Source organism: Pleurodeles waltl, chromosome 4_2 (genome assembly GCF_031143425.1).
Source record: "Pleurodeles waltl isolate 20211129_DDA chromosome 4_2, aPleWal1.hap1.20221129, whole genome shotgun sequence".
Taxonomy (NCBI): Eukaryota; Metazoa; Chordata; class Amphibia; order Caudata; family Salamandridae; genus Pleurodeles; species Pleurodeles waltl.
The window spans coordinates 711,090,658-711,105,730 of record NC_090443.1 but is presented as its reverse complement, the minus strand read 5'-3'; the positions used below and the strand labels follow the sequence as shown (position 1 = coordinate 711,105,730).

General features: G+C 41.7%; 1 protein-coding gene across 2 annotated transcripts in view; it reads right to left on the bottom strand.

The window, feature by feature from the left end:
- LRRC8B (leucine rich repeat containing 8 VRAC subunit B) overlaps positions 1-15,073 on the bottom strand; it is a 177,326-nt gene that overhangs the window by 93,638 nt on the left and 68,615 nt on the right. For both annotated transcript variants that reach the window (XM_069232322.1, XM_069232321.1), the window contains one exon: positions 4,857-4,983. The gene's annotated coding sequence lies outside the window, so the exon portion shown is untranslated. The remainder of the gene's footprint in view (positions 1-4,856; positions 4,984-15,073) is intronic.

Sequence of the window (15,073 nt, the reverse complement as noted above, 5' to 3'; positions counted from 1 at the left end):
GGGTCAGAGACCCTGCTTGAATATCCAAATGTGCCTTTGAAGTGGGGGAGACTTCAAAGAGTGGCTTAGAAGTGCACAAGGTTCCCTTTCAGTTCCATCTTGCCTGCCAGGGTCCCAGTAATGGGTGTGGCAGTCCTTTGTGTGAGGGCAGGCTACTGTCCTTTGACATGTAAGTGTCAGGCCCTCCACCCTCCCAGCCCAGGAAGACCCATTCCATATGCAGATGTGTGCAAGTGTGACTGAGCATCATGTGTTTGGGGTTTGTCTGAGTTGAAAGCACAAGGGACCTGTCAACTAACCCAGACAGACATGATTGTAAGGCACAGAAGGATTTAAATGCAGAGAAATGCTCACTTTCTAAAAGTGGCATTTCTAAAATAGTAATATTAAATCCAACTTCACCAGTGAGCAGGATTTTGTATTACCATTCTATCCATACTAAATATGACCTATTATTCCTCTCAGATCAGAATCTACCACTCAAACAGTATATGAGGGTAGCCCTAATGTTAGCCTATGAAAGGAGCAGGCCGCACAGCAGTGTAAAAACGAATTTAGGAGTTTTACACTACTAGGACCTATAAACTGCACAGGTACATGTCCTGCCTTTTGTCTACATAGCACCCTGCCCTATGTGGTATAGAGGGCCTATCTTAGAGGTGACATATGTAGATAAAGGGGAGTTTAATGCTTGGCAAGTACTTTTAAATGCCAATTCGAAGTGGCAGTGATACTGCACACACAGGCCTTGCAATGGCAGGCCTGAGGCATGGTTAAGAGACTACTTATGTGGGTGGCACCATCAGTGCTGCAGGCCCACTAGTAGCATTTAATCTACAGGCCCTAGGCACATGTAGTGCACTTTACTGGAGTCTTACAAGTAGATTTAATAAGCCAATTGGGTATGATCCAATGTCAACATGTTTTAAGGGAGAGAGCATATGCACTTTAGCACTGGTTAGCAGGGGTAAAGTGCGCAGAGTCCTAAAACCAGCAAAAAAAATATATTTGAAAAGTGGAGGGAGGCAGGCAAAAAGTTAGGGGTGACCACCCTAAGGCTGTCAGGTCTAACAGTGGTCCATTCCCTAAAATATAATCCTCTCAATGAACATTGTGAACACTGCCTGAGTTCGAAAACTTTCCTATGCAAAAAAAGACTCCAAATTGTATTTTATTTCAAAACTTCAACAGAAAAAATACAAACAATAGTCCGTCGATCCTTCATTATTACAGTTAAAGTTTCACAGAGAAAATAAATCATCCTTACACTATTGCCCCACCCAGCACATGAAGATTAAAAATATGGAGACAGAAGCTGCAGAAACAATAGAAAACGTATCAAAGGCACAAAATATTACACTAAGGGTTGCAATCAGTGCTGACTCTGTAATGCTTTTGACAACTCAAATAGACTTTGGTAAAAGCTTTGCTCTCTGATCTCTCGGCTACCTGTGCTCTGATGCTCAAATACCCGTGGTATCTCAATCTTTAAATTAAACTGACAAAAGCTGCAGTCATAAGCAGTGGCGGCTCCTTCGCTATGAGGAAGGAGCGTCAGTCACCACACTAGCTGAGCCAGAAGCAGAAAAATAAAACAATAGTTTAACATATTTTTACTTTTCTGCTTTGGCACAGCCAGCAGTGCCGGGAGGGGCAGGGCTGGGCCATGGGAAGTGGGAGGGGCGAGGAGGGGAGATTGCACCTAAGTGCACCTGTGCGTTTGGCTAGCCATCTCAGGCCAGCCAAACACGCATACGCACTTAGGTTTCTCCAGCCTGACTGTGTTAAACTGCCGGGCTGGAGAAACTGCAGAGGCCCCCAGGGCTGTGTCTAAGTGGCAGTCTGAGCTGCTCAGACCAATCCTGGTGCTGCTTTGATGCTAGATTTGGCACAAAAGCAGCACCAAGACTGCTGGGGAGCCTGTGCTGGTGTCCCAGCAGTGAATGCTGGGGCACCACAAGAGGGGCGACGAGTGAGGCAGCACGGATAGAGGAAAGGTAAGTGCGTTTTTTTTTTTCACCTCGTCTGTCATCCCCCCCCCCCCCCCTTGAGTTATGTGGCGGCAGCTACTGGTAATAAGTGCAATCGGAAAAGCATATTTTAAATTCTTAACAACATCATTTTTTGAAAAAACACTTCTCGAGCAAATTGCTTTTGCTCTTGAAACTAGAAACACAAACATTTCAGCACAGTTCCCTAACTCTTATTGATGTAGAGAAAGTGGCCTCAGATAGGCATGGTTCTTTTATACTAATGCATTTTTTTTAAATAAAAAAAAAAAGTGTGTGTGTGTGTGTATATATATATATATATATATATATGTATATATATATATATATATATAAATAAATATATATATAAATATATGTAGTAAAATGTGTTTGGTGGATCCCAAACTAGTGGGAAGTTATTCTCCTGTATATGGATATCAAAGAGAATCCCATGAAGCAGAATCTATTTAAAAAAATGTCTGAAACCAGATTTGATTTAATGGTTAACAACTGAATAGTTCATTCCTTGACTTCAATTCCTGAGACACTGCTTATCAACAATAATGAATCAATCTAGGGGATGTTTTAAAGAGTTAGAGAGCAAGAAAGATACAGGAAACCATTTTATAAAAACTCAGATTACTTATATGGTACATTTTGAGACTAGGCATTACGACATCAACAGTAATACTCTAGACATCCTTACTTTTAAATTCTTCGACATGTTTGTAGAAGGACTAATAATTTTATTATTTTTATTGATTTTCTATTTAAGCTCCTAGAAAACAATCAGATTAGACAGCTTGCTGAAGGTCAGACAAGAATGACGACTGCTCTGTGAGTTTCATATCTGATTGCATATCAATTACATCACCACCCTCCCCCACACACCCCCCCACAACCGTGACAGCTATCCATTGGTTCAACAGGCCATATGACAATGTAGTTAGCTATACTTATCCTTCCTTCCCAAAAAAGTCAAAACCATTTATCATAGCCAAAGACTTATGCCCGACTCCCTGCAGTGACCTGCCTGTTTGGAACTAAGGTCAGGACTTCTAATCTATCCAAGAGCAAATTAAATCATCTCACACAAACTGACAGACGTCAACCCCCTGGGCCCCTAAATTACTTCATAATACCTCTGGATATATCTAGTGAATTGCCAACTCACCAGCTAGGCCCGCATTACAAGTTCCCCATTAACTCTGTGAGAGAAAAAAACAACCAACCAATGACTCCCTATGGCTTAGCCGTGTTTACAATGTAAACTGCACACAATGGGGAATAGCCTGCCAGACCCAGGACTACAGATTGTTCCTGTCACCGGGGATTGCTTATATATGCTCCGATATCAGCAGGTGACATATATCTGCGGGGCCTGGGGCAGGTTGGAAGTGCTGGGCATGGAGGGAGGGGAGAAAAGGGCATTTGGACCATGCAAAGGTTTTGGCCTCTCATGGGGGGGGCACTGTTTGCTCTGCCCATGGTGTTGGAGGGGCAACATGGGGGCTGAGCTTTGACTCCTCCCTAAAGCCTTTACCACGCTTCAACCACGATTTTACCAAGTGCGGATCTGTACCCAGTAAAACCAGGTGTTTCCAGTCCACTGAATTAAGATCCAGAAACACCAGATCACTCCTATTTGTCCAGAACAGTAATCCTCCCAGGAACACCTCCCCCGGCAACTCGTAATGAAGGCCCTAGATAACAAATTTAAATTTACAAACCTGCTTGTGGGTGCTGCCAGTCCATTATATCCCTAAAGCATGCTACACTTTGAAATCTTTTTTCCTACATGGTCCTTACCTGTGTATCACGAGCTTGTTCCATTCCACTCCAACAGGCTACCTATGAATTGTTCTACTGCTCATCCTGGTCAGACCCTTTGGGTGGATGCAATTAATCATCTGTGTGCGACATGTGAATCGTTTTACTGTGGACCTTGGTGCTGCCCATATATTCCTTCAGCATCTGTGATCCACTCTATTTATTTAATATTAACATGGATTCAACCTGTAAAGGTGTTACTTCTAAGGGCACCATCACCTTTCTGTTTTCCTCAGTGAGCTGTTCTTCAAGCCTGTTATTTTTTTATTTGCAGAAAATGTAGTGTTGATTTTTGATGATACTTAGGGCCAGATGTAGCAAATCCGAGTTTGCGACTCGCAATTTGCAAGTCGCAAACCCGGATGCAGGATGGTGTCCCTGACACCATCTGCGAATCGCAAGGGGGTCGCAAAGACCCACCTCATTAATATTAATGAGGTGGGTCGCAATTTGCGGCCCCCCTTCCGATTCACAGCACTCAGCTGGAGACAGCAGACCACCATGTCTGTGACTGCTTTTAAATAAAGCAGTTTTTTTTTTGTATTACAGCCCGTTTTCCTTAAAGGAAAACGAGTTGCAACACAAATGAAAAAATGAGGACCCCGTCCCTTTTGCGAATGGGTTAGCATCCATTTGAAATGGGTGCTAACTGCGAATTGCTTTGCGACCGCGTTCGCGGTCACAAAGCAACTCTACATCGCGATGCGAATCGCAAATAGGAAGGGGAACACCCCTTCCTATTTGCGAGTCGCATTCCCATTTTGCGAGTCGGTAACCAGGTTACCGACTCGCAAAATGGGAATGAGCATCGCAATGTGCTTTTTGCAAGGCGCAAACAGCGAATTTCGCTGTTTGCGCCATGCAAAAAGCTTCGTACATCTGCCACTTAGTTACCACCAGTTTTTGAAGCTGATCCTTAGACAAGATTTGCATAAGCTTCTCATTATTTCTCAAACTCTGCACTGAGCATACGTCAGCCAATAGAAATACAGGAGGCATTTACTCTAGTAACATACAACACATTTGTGTACTCACTGCACTGGATGAGTAGTGGAATGTAACGTCTTCAATCAGGTGGTCTACACCTTTTAAAGTTTCGTAGGCACCGCATCTCTGTATTTGCCTTTGTTAACAAGGAAGTGCTCCTGTCATCTTGATGTACCTGAAATGACATATACATTAAATTTTATGGACTAATAAGAATCAAGAAACCACAACATATATTAAACAAATGCTAGCAAAGACTATATCTTGCCTTAGCAAGCAGGTGTGATTCTGATGTTTTTATTGCAAGCATATACAATATAAAGAAATGAACAGAAGAAAAAAAGACAGCGAGCAACTATCGAAACCTGGTGACTGTACGCTTGAAATAAAGTATTACATTTAATTTAAAGTAAAATGAACCATTACAAATAATTGTAGTAAAACTGTACCCATGCTTCCTAGTAGGAAGGTGTGCGCTGAATAGTTATTTTTAGATTTAATGCACTAACAGGAAAATATTATTCTTGCAGGTGCAGAGAAACGATCTGTAGATCAGTGCAAATGCCGTCACTCACAGAGCACACGGTCCAGTGGCTGAAGTGGTTTGACCTATTGATCCATTATCTAAGCAAAATGTGAATGGCAACTGGGTAGACCAATGGCCCCAAAACTCACCCGTTCTGGAGATATCTGATCTCTGAGCACTGACCCATCCACTTTGGCCTTAATGAAGAGTGTTAAATCTTTTCTATTTGAAACATATCTAATCGACTGACCCGCCATGTCATGACTGCAGTTCGGGAGTCCCTCCATGGTGAATTTGCTGGCTCTCATTTTTTCTTAATTATACACTGACCTTATGTCATTTCAGGACGGTATTGTCTTGTCAATGTCTGTTTATCGGATACAGGCTGCTCTTCCTCATCTCATATGATCTGCTGAACCATTTTTCATTATAACCTGTTGTGGCTTCTTCATACCGATTTAACGCTCTGATAAACACAGGTCAAGTATGCGTTGTATAAAACTCTCAATAAAAAAATAAACAACTAAAAAAGGTGAAGGAGTCCTACCAAAAGCCCATCAAATTAGAATGTAGCACTCCAATGAATCCTGCTGTCCAACAAAGGAACAGAATAGAATATTTTCAAAAATGCATGAATATTCGATTGAGAACAGTGGGCTTAATCCTCCTGGAACTATGATGGTTGCAAAGAACATTCTCAGCATGGGATGTGTCCTGCTCCAATGTCTCCACCAGTAATTTCCCTGCACTGATCAGGCAATTCAGAGGAACATTTTAAGTTACCTTGGTTTACCTTGGTGTTGTCTTACACTGTGTAGCTGATCCCATCTACAATTACATCTCGTCAACTTTATTTTCATTTACATCCATCATAGCTTCTTTGTAAACTATCTCTGCAATTCTTTGCAAGAATTTCCCACATAAGAAAATAATAATACTTTTGTTTTAATACGTTTCCCCCCTACACATTGTACTTTGAAAAAATGCCACAGAGGAACACTGAATTTTATAAAAACGTTTGTTCTCGTTGATTAGGAAGCGCTAATAATAACCATATCCGACCACTGTTCCTTTAGGTTTCCTGAATCTTAGAAAAAGGCTAAATGTTTTACTGATACCAAACATTCTTCCAAATCACATAAAGCCATATTTGTTGAGTGTGAACAACAAATCAAATTGCTTTGAGGCTCAAAGACATCAACAGCACAAGGAGTAGACCAACCAGAATGTATCAGCAGAGATGACACTGACACAATAGACAGGAAGTTTGTGAAGGGGTTTAGAATGGGGTGGGGGTAAGCATGCTTAAGAAGAAACTGGAGCACAGACAGCATTGTATGCTGGTGAGAGCAATGTGGCAGCTCCAAGTTGCAGTCGTTCATTACATACATCTTGGGCAAGAGAAAACATGATTGTAATGTATTTTCTAAAGGCGTGGATCGAAGGGCCACACCTCTTGAGATGATCAGTGGGGTTCTGCAGTCTTATGGAGCTTCACCTGGATTTCAGAATAGTGCAAAGGCTGGCTGAATCAAGCATTAGTGGCCCAGGTCTTTCTGATTATTTTGTTATAGCAGTCATGTATACACATGCTGAGGACTGAGGCATACATATATGCTCTATTAACCTAACTAAGTACACTCATAACACTTAAATGTCCTTTCTAAATTTCATTGGAATCACTCACTGGTACACAGCACTACAAGGATGAATCAGGTACCAACTCTTAAATTGATATCAGTAGACTAGACTTTACTATAATTCCCAAGTGAACACAACGATGAATTAACTCTTTGGAAATTAATACTCTGGAAATGTATTGTAGCTCAAGTGTATCCAGATCTATACTCTCTCTTTGTTATAAATATGACAATTGTCTTATCTAGGAGTATATTTTAAGATACACTACATATTGGAGTTTTAGAATGATGTTCATGACACCTGCGATTATGATGTTTATGGTAAAAAATGCCTTGAATTATGATGTTATGTGTTAAAGTTGACACTTGTTAAATCACAAGATTAATCTGATGTTTGAGACTCGAGTTTAACCAATTCAATCATCAATCTAATTATTCTTATGAATTTGTTTATGAATTGTTATTTTAATTTTGCTGTGCTGTTGATGGTTTCGTAATGAAAACGAAATAAAGCTGATAATGATGATGAACTAGTTCAATCAACAGTGGCAAGTGAGCAGCACTGAGATCTGAAGGCATAACAATCCAGCACTCTTCATTACCTAATTAAGCCATCTTCCTCATAGAAGTTAGTGTATATCCGGGAGAGGGGTGCTGGAGTTTGTATAATGGCCTCGGATAGATGCACAAAGGCCACATGGGGCCCAAAATGAAGTGTGTGGTGTGCCTGGGAAGATTTGATCAGTTCTGCTGGTAAGGTTGTAAGTTTTTCTGACTGCTGCTTCATGCTTTCTCTTTTTATTCTCTCATCCTTTTCTCTTCTTTTATTCTTTACTCTCTCTCTCCTCTCACTGTTTCTTAACTATTACTATCTTTGCTTGGCATTCCAGGTGAAGGGAGAATGTTTAGCACCTCTGGTCTGTGCAGCAGGACATTGAGGACCTCATTACGAGTGTGGTGGTCTCAAGATGCAATGGTGGTCGGACTGCCGCAGACGGGTCGGTCCGACCGTCCTATTATGACCATGGCAGATGGGCCACGGTCTGACCGCCTGCACTGCCAGATTGCTGCCTGGCAGCAGCCTGGCAGATCAGCTGTCGCAATCCACCAGGGCAGCGTTGCCCTGGGGATTACGAGTCCCTTTTCCTCCAGCCTTTGGCATGGGCAGTGCAGGGGCACTAATGGATAGCCCCATAGTGCTTTTCACTGCCCGAATTACGGGCAGTGAAATGTGCGACGCACCCGACACACCACAACATTGCCGCTGAATCGATTTCGAAACACTGTTTTCGCCCGCTAGCCCAGCGCAAAACTCCTAATAGGGTGGGCAGCATATTGCCAATACTGGCGGTATGCTGGCTGCAGCAGCTTCGGCGGTCTTGTGAAAAGACCGCCGAAGCGGTAATGAGGGCCTGAATATTCGAGCTCTGTAATGGATAAGGTAAGTAGACTTTCAGCAAAGTTATTAATCCGAAGACATAATCATAATCACAAATTCCAGTGCAGAATGTGTGAATAAACTCAATATTACAGCCTTTAAGGTTAAAGGTTGCAAGTATCTGTAGAAGAGGAAACAATACTGTATTACTGTAACGCTCCTAACGGCAACAATAACTTATCTGAAGAAACTAGAGGAATAGAGATGGAATATAAAAAATTACAAGTGCAAGTTGACACAGCTCTCTTTTCTGAATGCATACAAAAGAAAAACACATTGGTAATACTAATACGCAAATGTCTTGTGGATAGAGTCTTGGAATGCGGATTGCGAAGGCTTCTTATCCACCTCCATAGTTCAGATGAGTGCTTCCTGACCAGAAACCTTACCTTAACAGACTCAGTGGATTTCTTCAGTGATATTCAGCAGAAACTGGAATCATTACTTGGTAACACTAATCCTATTTTAAATGGAGACCTCAATAGGGCTACATATCCCATCTTAAACATCAATCCCTTAAATATTAACAATAAAAGTCCCACACGTCAGTTGCTCTGTGAACAAAAGTTTCACACTGGAAAACGTATGGCGAACATATATCTTGCAATATTTGAGTTCACATTTTTCTCTTTCCCAATTAAGAAGTATTCTTGAAGAGACTTCTTAACTGAGAAGTGTTAGCATGTACCCCAGACAAGGGCCTCATGTACAAAGTATATGCAAAATCACAGGTTTTCCCACCACAAAAATGCAGGTTACAAACTACAAAAGGCACGTTGTGAGTCAGATATGTTTTCTCAACTTGGAAAGAGAACTTTGCGATACATAACATTACAAAAGAAAGTGGCGGGTAATGTCATGCAATGTATGATTGCTTTGAAACCTCAATTGTGGTCGCAAAACAATGATTTGTTATTGACTTCGGAAATGTGGTTGAAAGACATTGGTGAAAGGTGCCTCCGAAAGACAAGTTGAGTGAATGCCAACTTTTACTTTTGAAAGCAAGGTGCCTGTCAGGAACACAATGAGTAAGACAGCAGCAGATAATAATAATACATGAAACTTCAGGATACCATCTCTAGAGAAATAAAAAATAAACATAATACACCTAGCTTCCAAGTGAAAGTCATTTCAAAGAGAACCCAAAACATTAAAATACAACAACTTCCCAAGCAAACAAACTGTCTATCACAGCACGTTTAAGCAATGGTAACAATTCTAGCAAGCTACTGGCAAACTATCAAAGTATAAATATAAATATATCTTCGTAGCCTGAAACAAGATCTGAATAGGTGAAATACTAAAAATTGACAGAGACATTGTTTACACTTAAACCAATATCTAGTCAGATCTTTATAATGGGATGATTTCACCTCAAAATGAGATAAGTGAATTCTTGAATAAAACAGCTCCACCAAAAATCGATGGCTCTAAAATTAACATAAAAAGGCACCTGTTTCCAGAACTAGAGCTAACCACAACTATCAAAGAAATCCTTACAAACAATGTCCCAAGGCCTGCACTTCTGTTTTAAGAAACCGAACAGGTTATGTATTAGGTAGGATGCTGGAGCACCAACAAATTTAGTAAAGTGGCCAGTACAGCTACCAAAGCAGCCATAACTTTGATACCTAAACCAGGCCCAGGGTTGCTGAAGATGCAGAACTATACCTCTTACTAAGGCCTGCAAAAGACCTAACAAAAAAAAAAATCTTTACTGCTCAATTCCCTCTTCTACAGTCTAAAACCGGATTCATAAAAGGTAACTTGCGCAAAGACAACACCAGACAATTAAATCCTATATCTCAGCTTCAATATCACAAAACATACTGCCCATTACCACAGCCAAATATTCTGAAAACACATTCAGTAAGGCATCCTGGTCATTTATGGAAGCAGTTATGCATAAATGTGGACACGGTTCACTCTTTCGCAAAGCAGATAGCTCCTTACACAACTCTCCAGGGGTCAAATTCAGAACAAATGGTATACAATCTGCTCTCTTCTGATCAAACTAAGAACAGACAAGGCTGCGCTTTACCAACCTACCTCCTGTTGATGTCATTAGAACCTCTACTCAGAATTCTAACATAAAAGGCACTAAAAGAGTCGGAAATTAGGTACACAAATATAAACTCACAGAATATGCCTGTAGAACAATGGTGAGCTGAAAAAATATGAAGCTCAGAATTACCACAAAGGATTGTTTACCAGGAGGTATGTAAATAGTAGCATCGGATTGTGTAATGTGGTAATGTTCTTTGAAGACCTGTGCCTTCTAAGTCTGTCTGAATTGCAAGAAGTTGGAGCAGTTCTGATGTTGTAATGTTCGCTGTTAGATCCTGGGTGCAATGAGGAAGAACGCCCACCTTCTTGTGTTTTCCTTCTTGCATTTCTTCATATCCAGCCTAACAATGTCCTGGCTCCAGGGATGGTACTGTCCACCAAATGTGGTTAGTGTCTTGATTAAATGAACACTAATATTAATTGACATCACTGCTGAGTACTCAATGGACTGAGTGGAGTTCCTCAACAAATCCAATTGCAGAGCGTTCACTGTATATTGCCCACAAGGACTGGTTGAGGAAGTTGGCTTGAACTGGAACAAAGCATCCGTTTAGTAACTGAGTATCCTTTTTGCATCTGATGCAAATCATACAATTGAAAAGATCACATACCAGACACAAAAATAGTCCCTATTCTGATGATGGGGGCAATAAGGCCGTCTGTTCTACAACTGGGGAACTGTACCTTTCCTTCCTTTCCTTTTTACGATCTGAGTAGCTTAACTTCAGTGGACTTACCAGTTGGGCTCTCTCCCCTTCCAGGGAAGCACTGCTTTGGCCGGTCTTGGAGTACTGAGACGGCAGCCATTTTCTTATTCCCACATAGGCACAACCACCAGCGCCATTTTTGGAGGTCAGTGGTCTAGCAGCATGACTATCCTGAATTTGGAACACTTAAAGCCAGCAATGCTGCGGCCGCGCAGCTGCGGTGTGCAGTGGGCGTGCCGCGGGCATGCCAGAGCAAGCCCGTCTGTGCCTGTCCGTGCTCGACCAGGCCCAGGGACCAGCACCTATGCCCATTTTAGTACAGATAGAATATCTTATGATGCGGAGTTCCTCCGCTCACTCAGACCAAATCCAGTAGATGAAGGTAATGGGCAAACAGATCTTATGGAAGCTACCCTGCCCTACATTGGGTGTGATGGACTCCCTTGGCCGTCAGCACAGACCACACCTCGCCTTATAAAGCTTCACATATACTGTTTCTTCTGGCAAATTGCAGATCCCTGGCCGCTTACAATTTGGATATCTACCTTCTTCTGGATGAGCTAAGACCCACAGTTCTGTTCTTAATGGAGACATGGCTCCATGAGGACTCAGCACCAGATGGTGCCTTAGCGCTGCCCAGTGACTATTTAATAATGGGGCATGACAGAGTTTCTGGGAAAGGAAGGGGAATTGCTATTATTTTTATGGATTCAGTTAAGGTCTCTACCTGTCCCCTCCAGTCGGCGGACTGTGAGAGCATGTCCTTTTCTATCTTTTAAAACCTCAATATAGTATATCGTCCCCCTGGCACAGTATAACATTTTCTTCAAGCTTTCCTGGAGCAAGTGGCTGAATTAATATGCAATAAGCCAAATTTTAGAATGCTCTGTGATTTTAATATCCACGTAGAGAATCAAGATTACGTTGCTGCCAAAAGACTTCTGTAGGATATGAAGGCCTTGGACCTCACACAATTGATTAGGAACCTCACACACATTAAAGGTCACACCACTGACTTAGTTTTTAGTAACATATCTGATCTAATTGCCTCGCCTCCCACCCCTCCGGCTTGGTCGGACCATTTCTTAATCTGCCTCTCCCTTCCCACCCCAGCACCGGGCATATCTTCCCAAATTATAACCCAACTTTATAGGCATTGGCACGTGCTTAAGGTTAGAGAGTGGATCGGTATTTTAGAGAGTTCAAAACCCATAATGAAGGGGACTATGGCCTCCTCCCTAGAATTTTTTAATAATTGGATAATTAAAAGCCTAGATATAATCCTCCCATATACGTCAAGGCCGTGAGCTCATAGGAACAAAAGTTCCCCCTAGTTCTCTACCCATCTTAGCCTACTAAAGAGGGACTTCAGGCAGCTGGAGAGAAAATGGAGAAAATCCTATCACATTTCATTTAAAGAAGAATATAGGAAGGCTATTAGAAGGTTTAATGCGGAAATCAAAGCAGCACAAAGCTCTTGCTATGCGGCCAAAATTAAACAGAGCTCTAACTCCCCTAAAGAAATTTAAGAGAATTTACCACCCCCCAGGTGCAAACAGATGCCATAGAAGCTTCTTACAAACATAGTAATGACCTAGCCCTATTTTTTCAGATTTTTTTTTTTTTAGATATTTGTTCAGTCTTCCTGACAGGTGCCCACAGTCCCCTAGATGTAGGCAAGCAATGCTTTAATGTCTCAGTTAGGTTCGCACAGATTCCGCCCTTCTCTCTGGAAACGGTCTCAACACTACTAACTACCCTTAAATTAGGCACTCCCTTGGATCCGGCTCCCCCATCAATCTTAGGACAAGGGGCATCAGTAATAGTCCCGATTGTAACTGACTTGCTGAATCTGTCATTGCCACGTAGTACTATCCCTCCTCAATGGAAAGACGCAATTGTGAAACCTTTGCTTAAGAAACCCAACCTATATCTATTCATACCTAACAACTACAGACCCATTTCTATGCTGCCAGCCCTCACTAAGATACTTGAAAAACATGTGAATACTGATCTTTCTATCTTCCTGGAAGACAACAACATTCTTAATCCTTCTCAGATGGGCTTCAGACCTTTACACAGCATGGAATCAGCTCTAATTGGAGTTACGGAAGAAGTCAGGAAGCACTTGGATCAGGGACTGGTATCGCCAATTGTTCTTCTCAACCTCAGTGCTGCATTCGATACGGTTGATCACAACATCTAACTCCAGAGAATGAGGGAAAGTGGAGTCACAGGGAATGCTCTAAGTTGGTTTACCTCGTTTCTAGAAGCAAGACCATTTCAAGTATTGGATCGTTCCTTTTATTCTAGCTGTTTCAAGAGCAACTGGGGAGTGCCTCATGGCTCCTCTCTCAGCCCTACATTATTTAATATCTACATGTCACCACTGGCGAAAGTAGTGGAACCATACGGCCTCTCCTTAGTTTCATAAGCAGATAATACCCAGCTGGTGGTATCTTTCTCTACCGATCAGAACTCAGTTGATTCATTACTCACCCCTTGTTTACAGGCAATTTCCAAATGGATGTCTGACTGTAGACTCAAGCTGAATGGAGACAAGACAGAGGTTATGATTTTGGGTCATCAGGCTAAATCAAACCTAATCTCCCCAATTCTACATTCACTAGGAGATCTTCCCTTGCCTAAGGAACACATTAAGAGTCTTGGAGTATGGTTCGATACATGGTTGTATATGGATCATCAGGCAAATAAAATATCTTCCTCCTGTTTTGGTATATTCAGACTTCTCAGAAAGATTTTCAAAATACTTCCGCCTGTCGAAAAGAGACTCATCATACAGGCACTAATTATCTCACGTCTGGACTATAGGAACGTCCTGTTTCTCGGTGCGCCAAAATATGTCAAAAAGAAATTACAGGTGGTGCAGAATACTGCTGCCCGCCTTCTCTTTAAAATACCCAGGCATGAATCGGCCATATCAGCTCTCTCGACTCTGCACTAGCTCCCTTTTGAGCAACAAATTCAAAACATTATGTTATATTCCTAGAGCCCTTCATGACAAAGGCTCACCACTCTTGCGAATCCTGGCCTCTTTTCATAAGCCCGTGAGACATCTTAGGTCATCATCGGCGGCCTTAGCTGACATTCCCCCAATAAAAAAGGCCAAATGGGGAGGAAGATCCATGACCTATCTTGGAGCCAAACTGCTGAACTCTTTACTGTGGGCCCTATGACAAACTAGCCACGAACTCTCCTTTCAGCAGCTCCTAAAAACATGGCTGTTCTAATTTCTGTCCCCAAAGCAGTGTTTTTGAAGATTTCTGCAAAGCGCTGGGAGGCCTTTGGGTAGCCCTGCGCTTTATAAATTTCCATAACATAACATAACACGAGGACGGTGGTCACTGAAACGCCCAGTGCCTGAATTGCCAACTACCCAAAATATAGGAGTTCTCTAAGAATAATCCTGTATTTGTTTTAAAGATAAATTCTTTCGGGAAGGAAATGGCAAAAAGCTTGGGTAGTGCTTGGTAGAGTTAAAGCTGATCAATCAGACTGCTGTTTAATATTAGCTATTTTTGACAATTACCAGACTGCATTCTTGACGACACAGGGCATTTCACGGTAAGAAAAATATCTCATGGCAGAATCCCAATAGCTCAAACTCAAGAAAGACCTAGCAGATCCCTAATCTCTACTAGACATACCAAAGTTGCTTGGTGGCTCAGCAAACTCCATTCTAAAAATAAAAAAATAAAATGTTAATAAATATGACCGCACACAAGGACTCTTAGGCAACAATAAAAATGTGAAATTCCTCCTTAGCATGAGACCCCTGTATGGGATAAAGTATAATCTCATTTGTAGATCTATGAAAAAAAACTTTACCAAATAAATACAACCTTACCAATTATGAATGTTTGTTA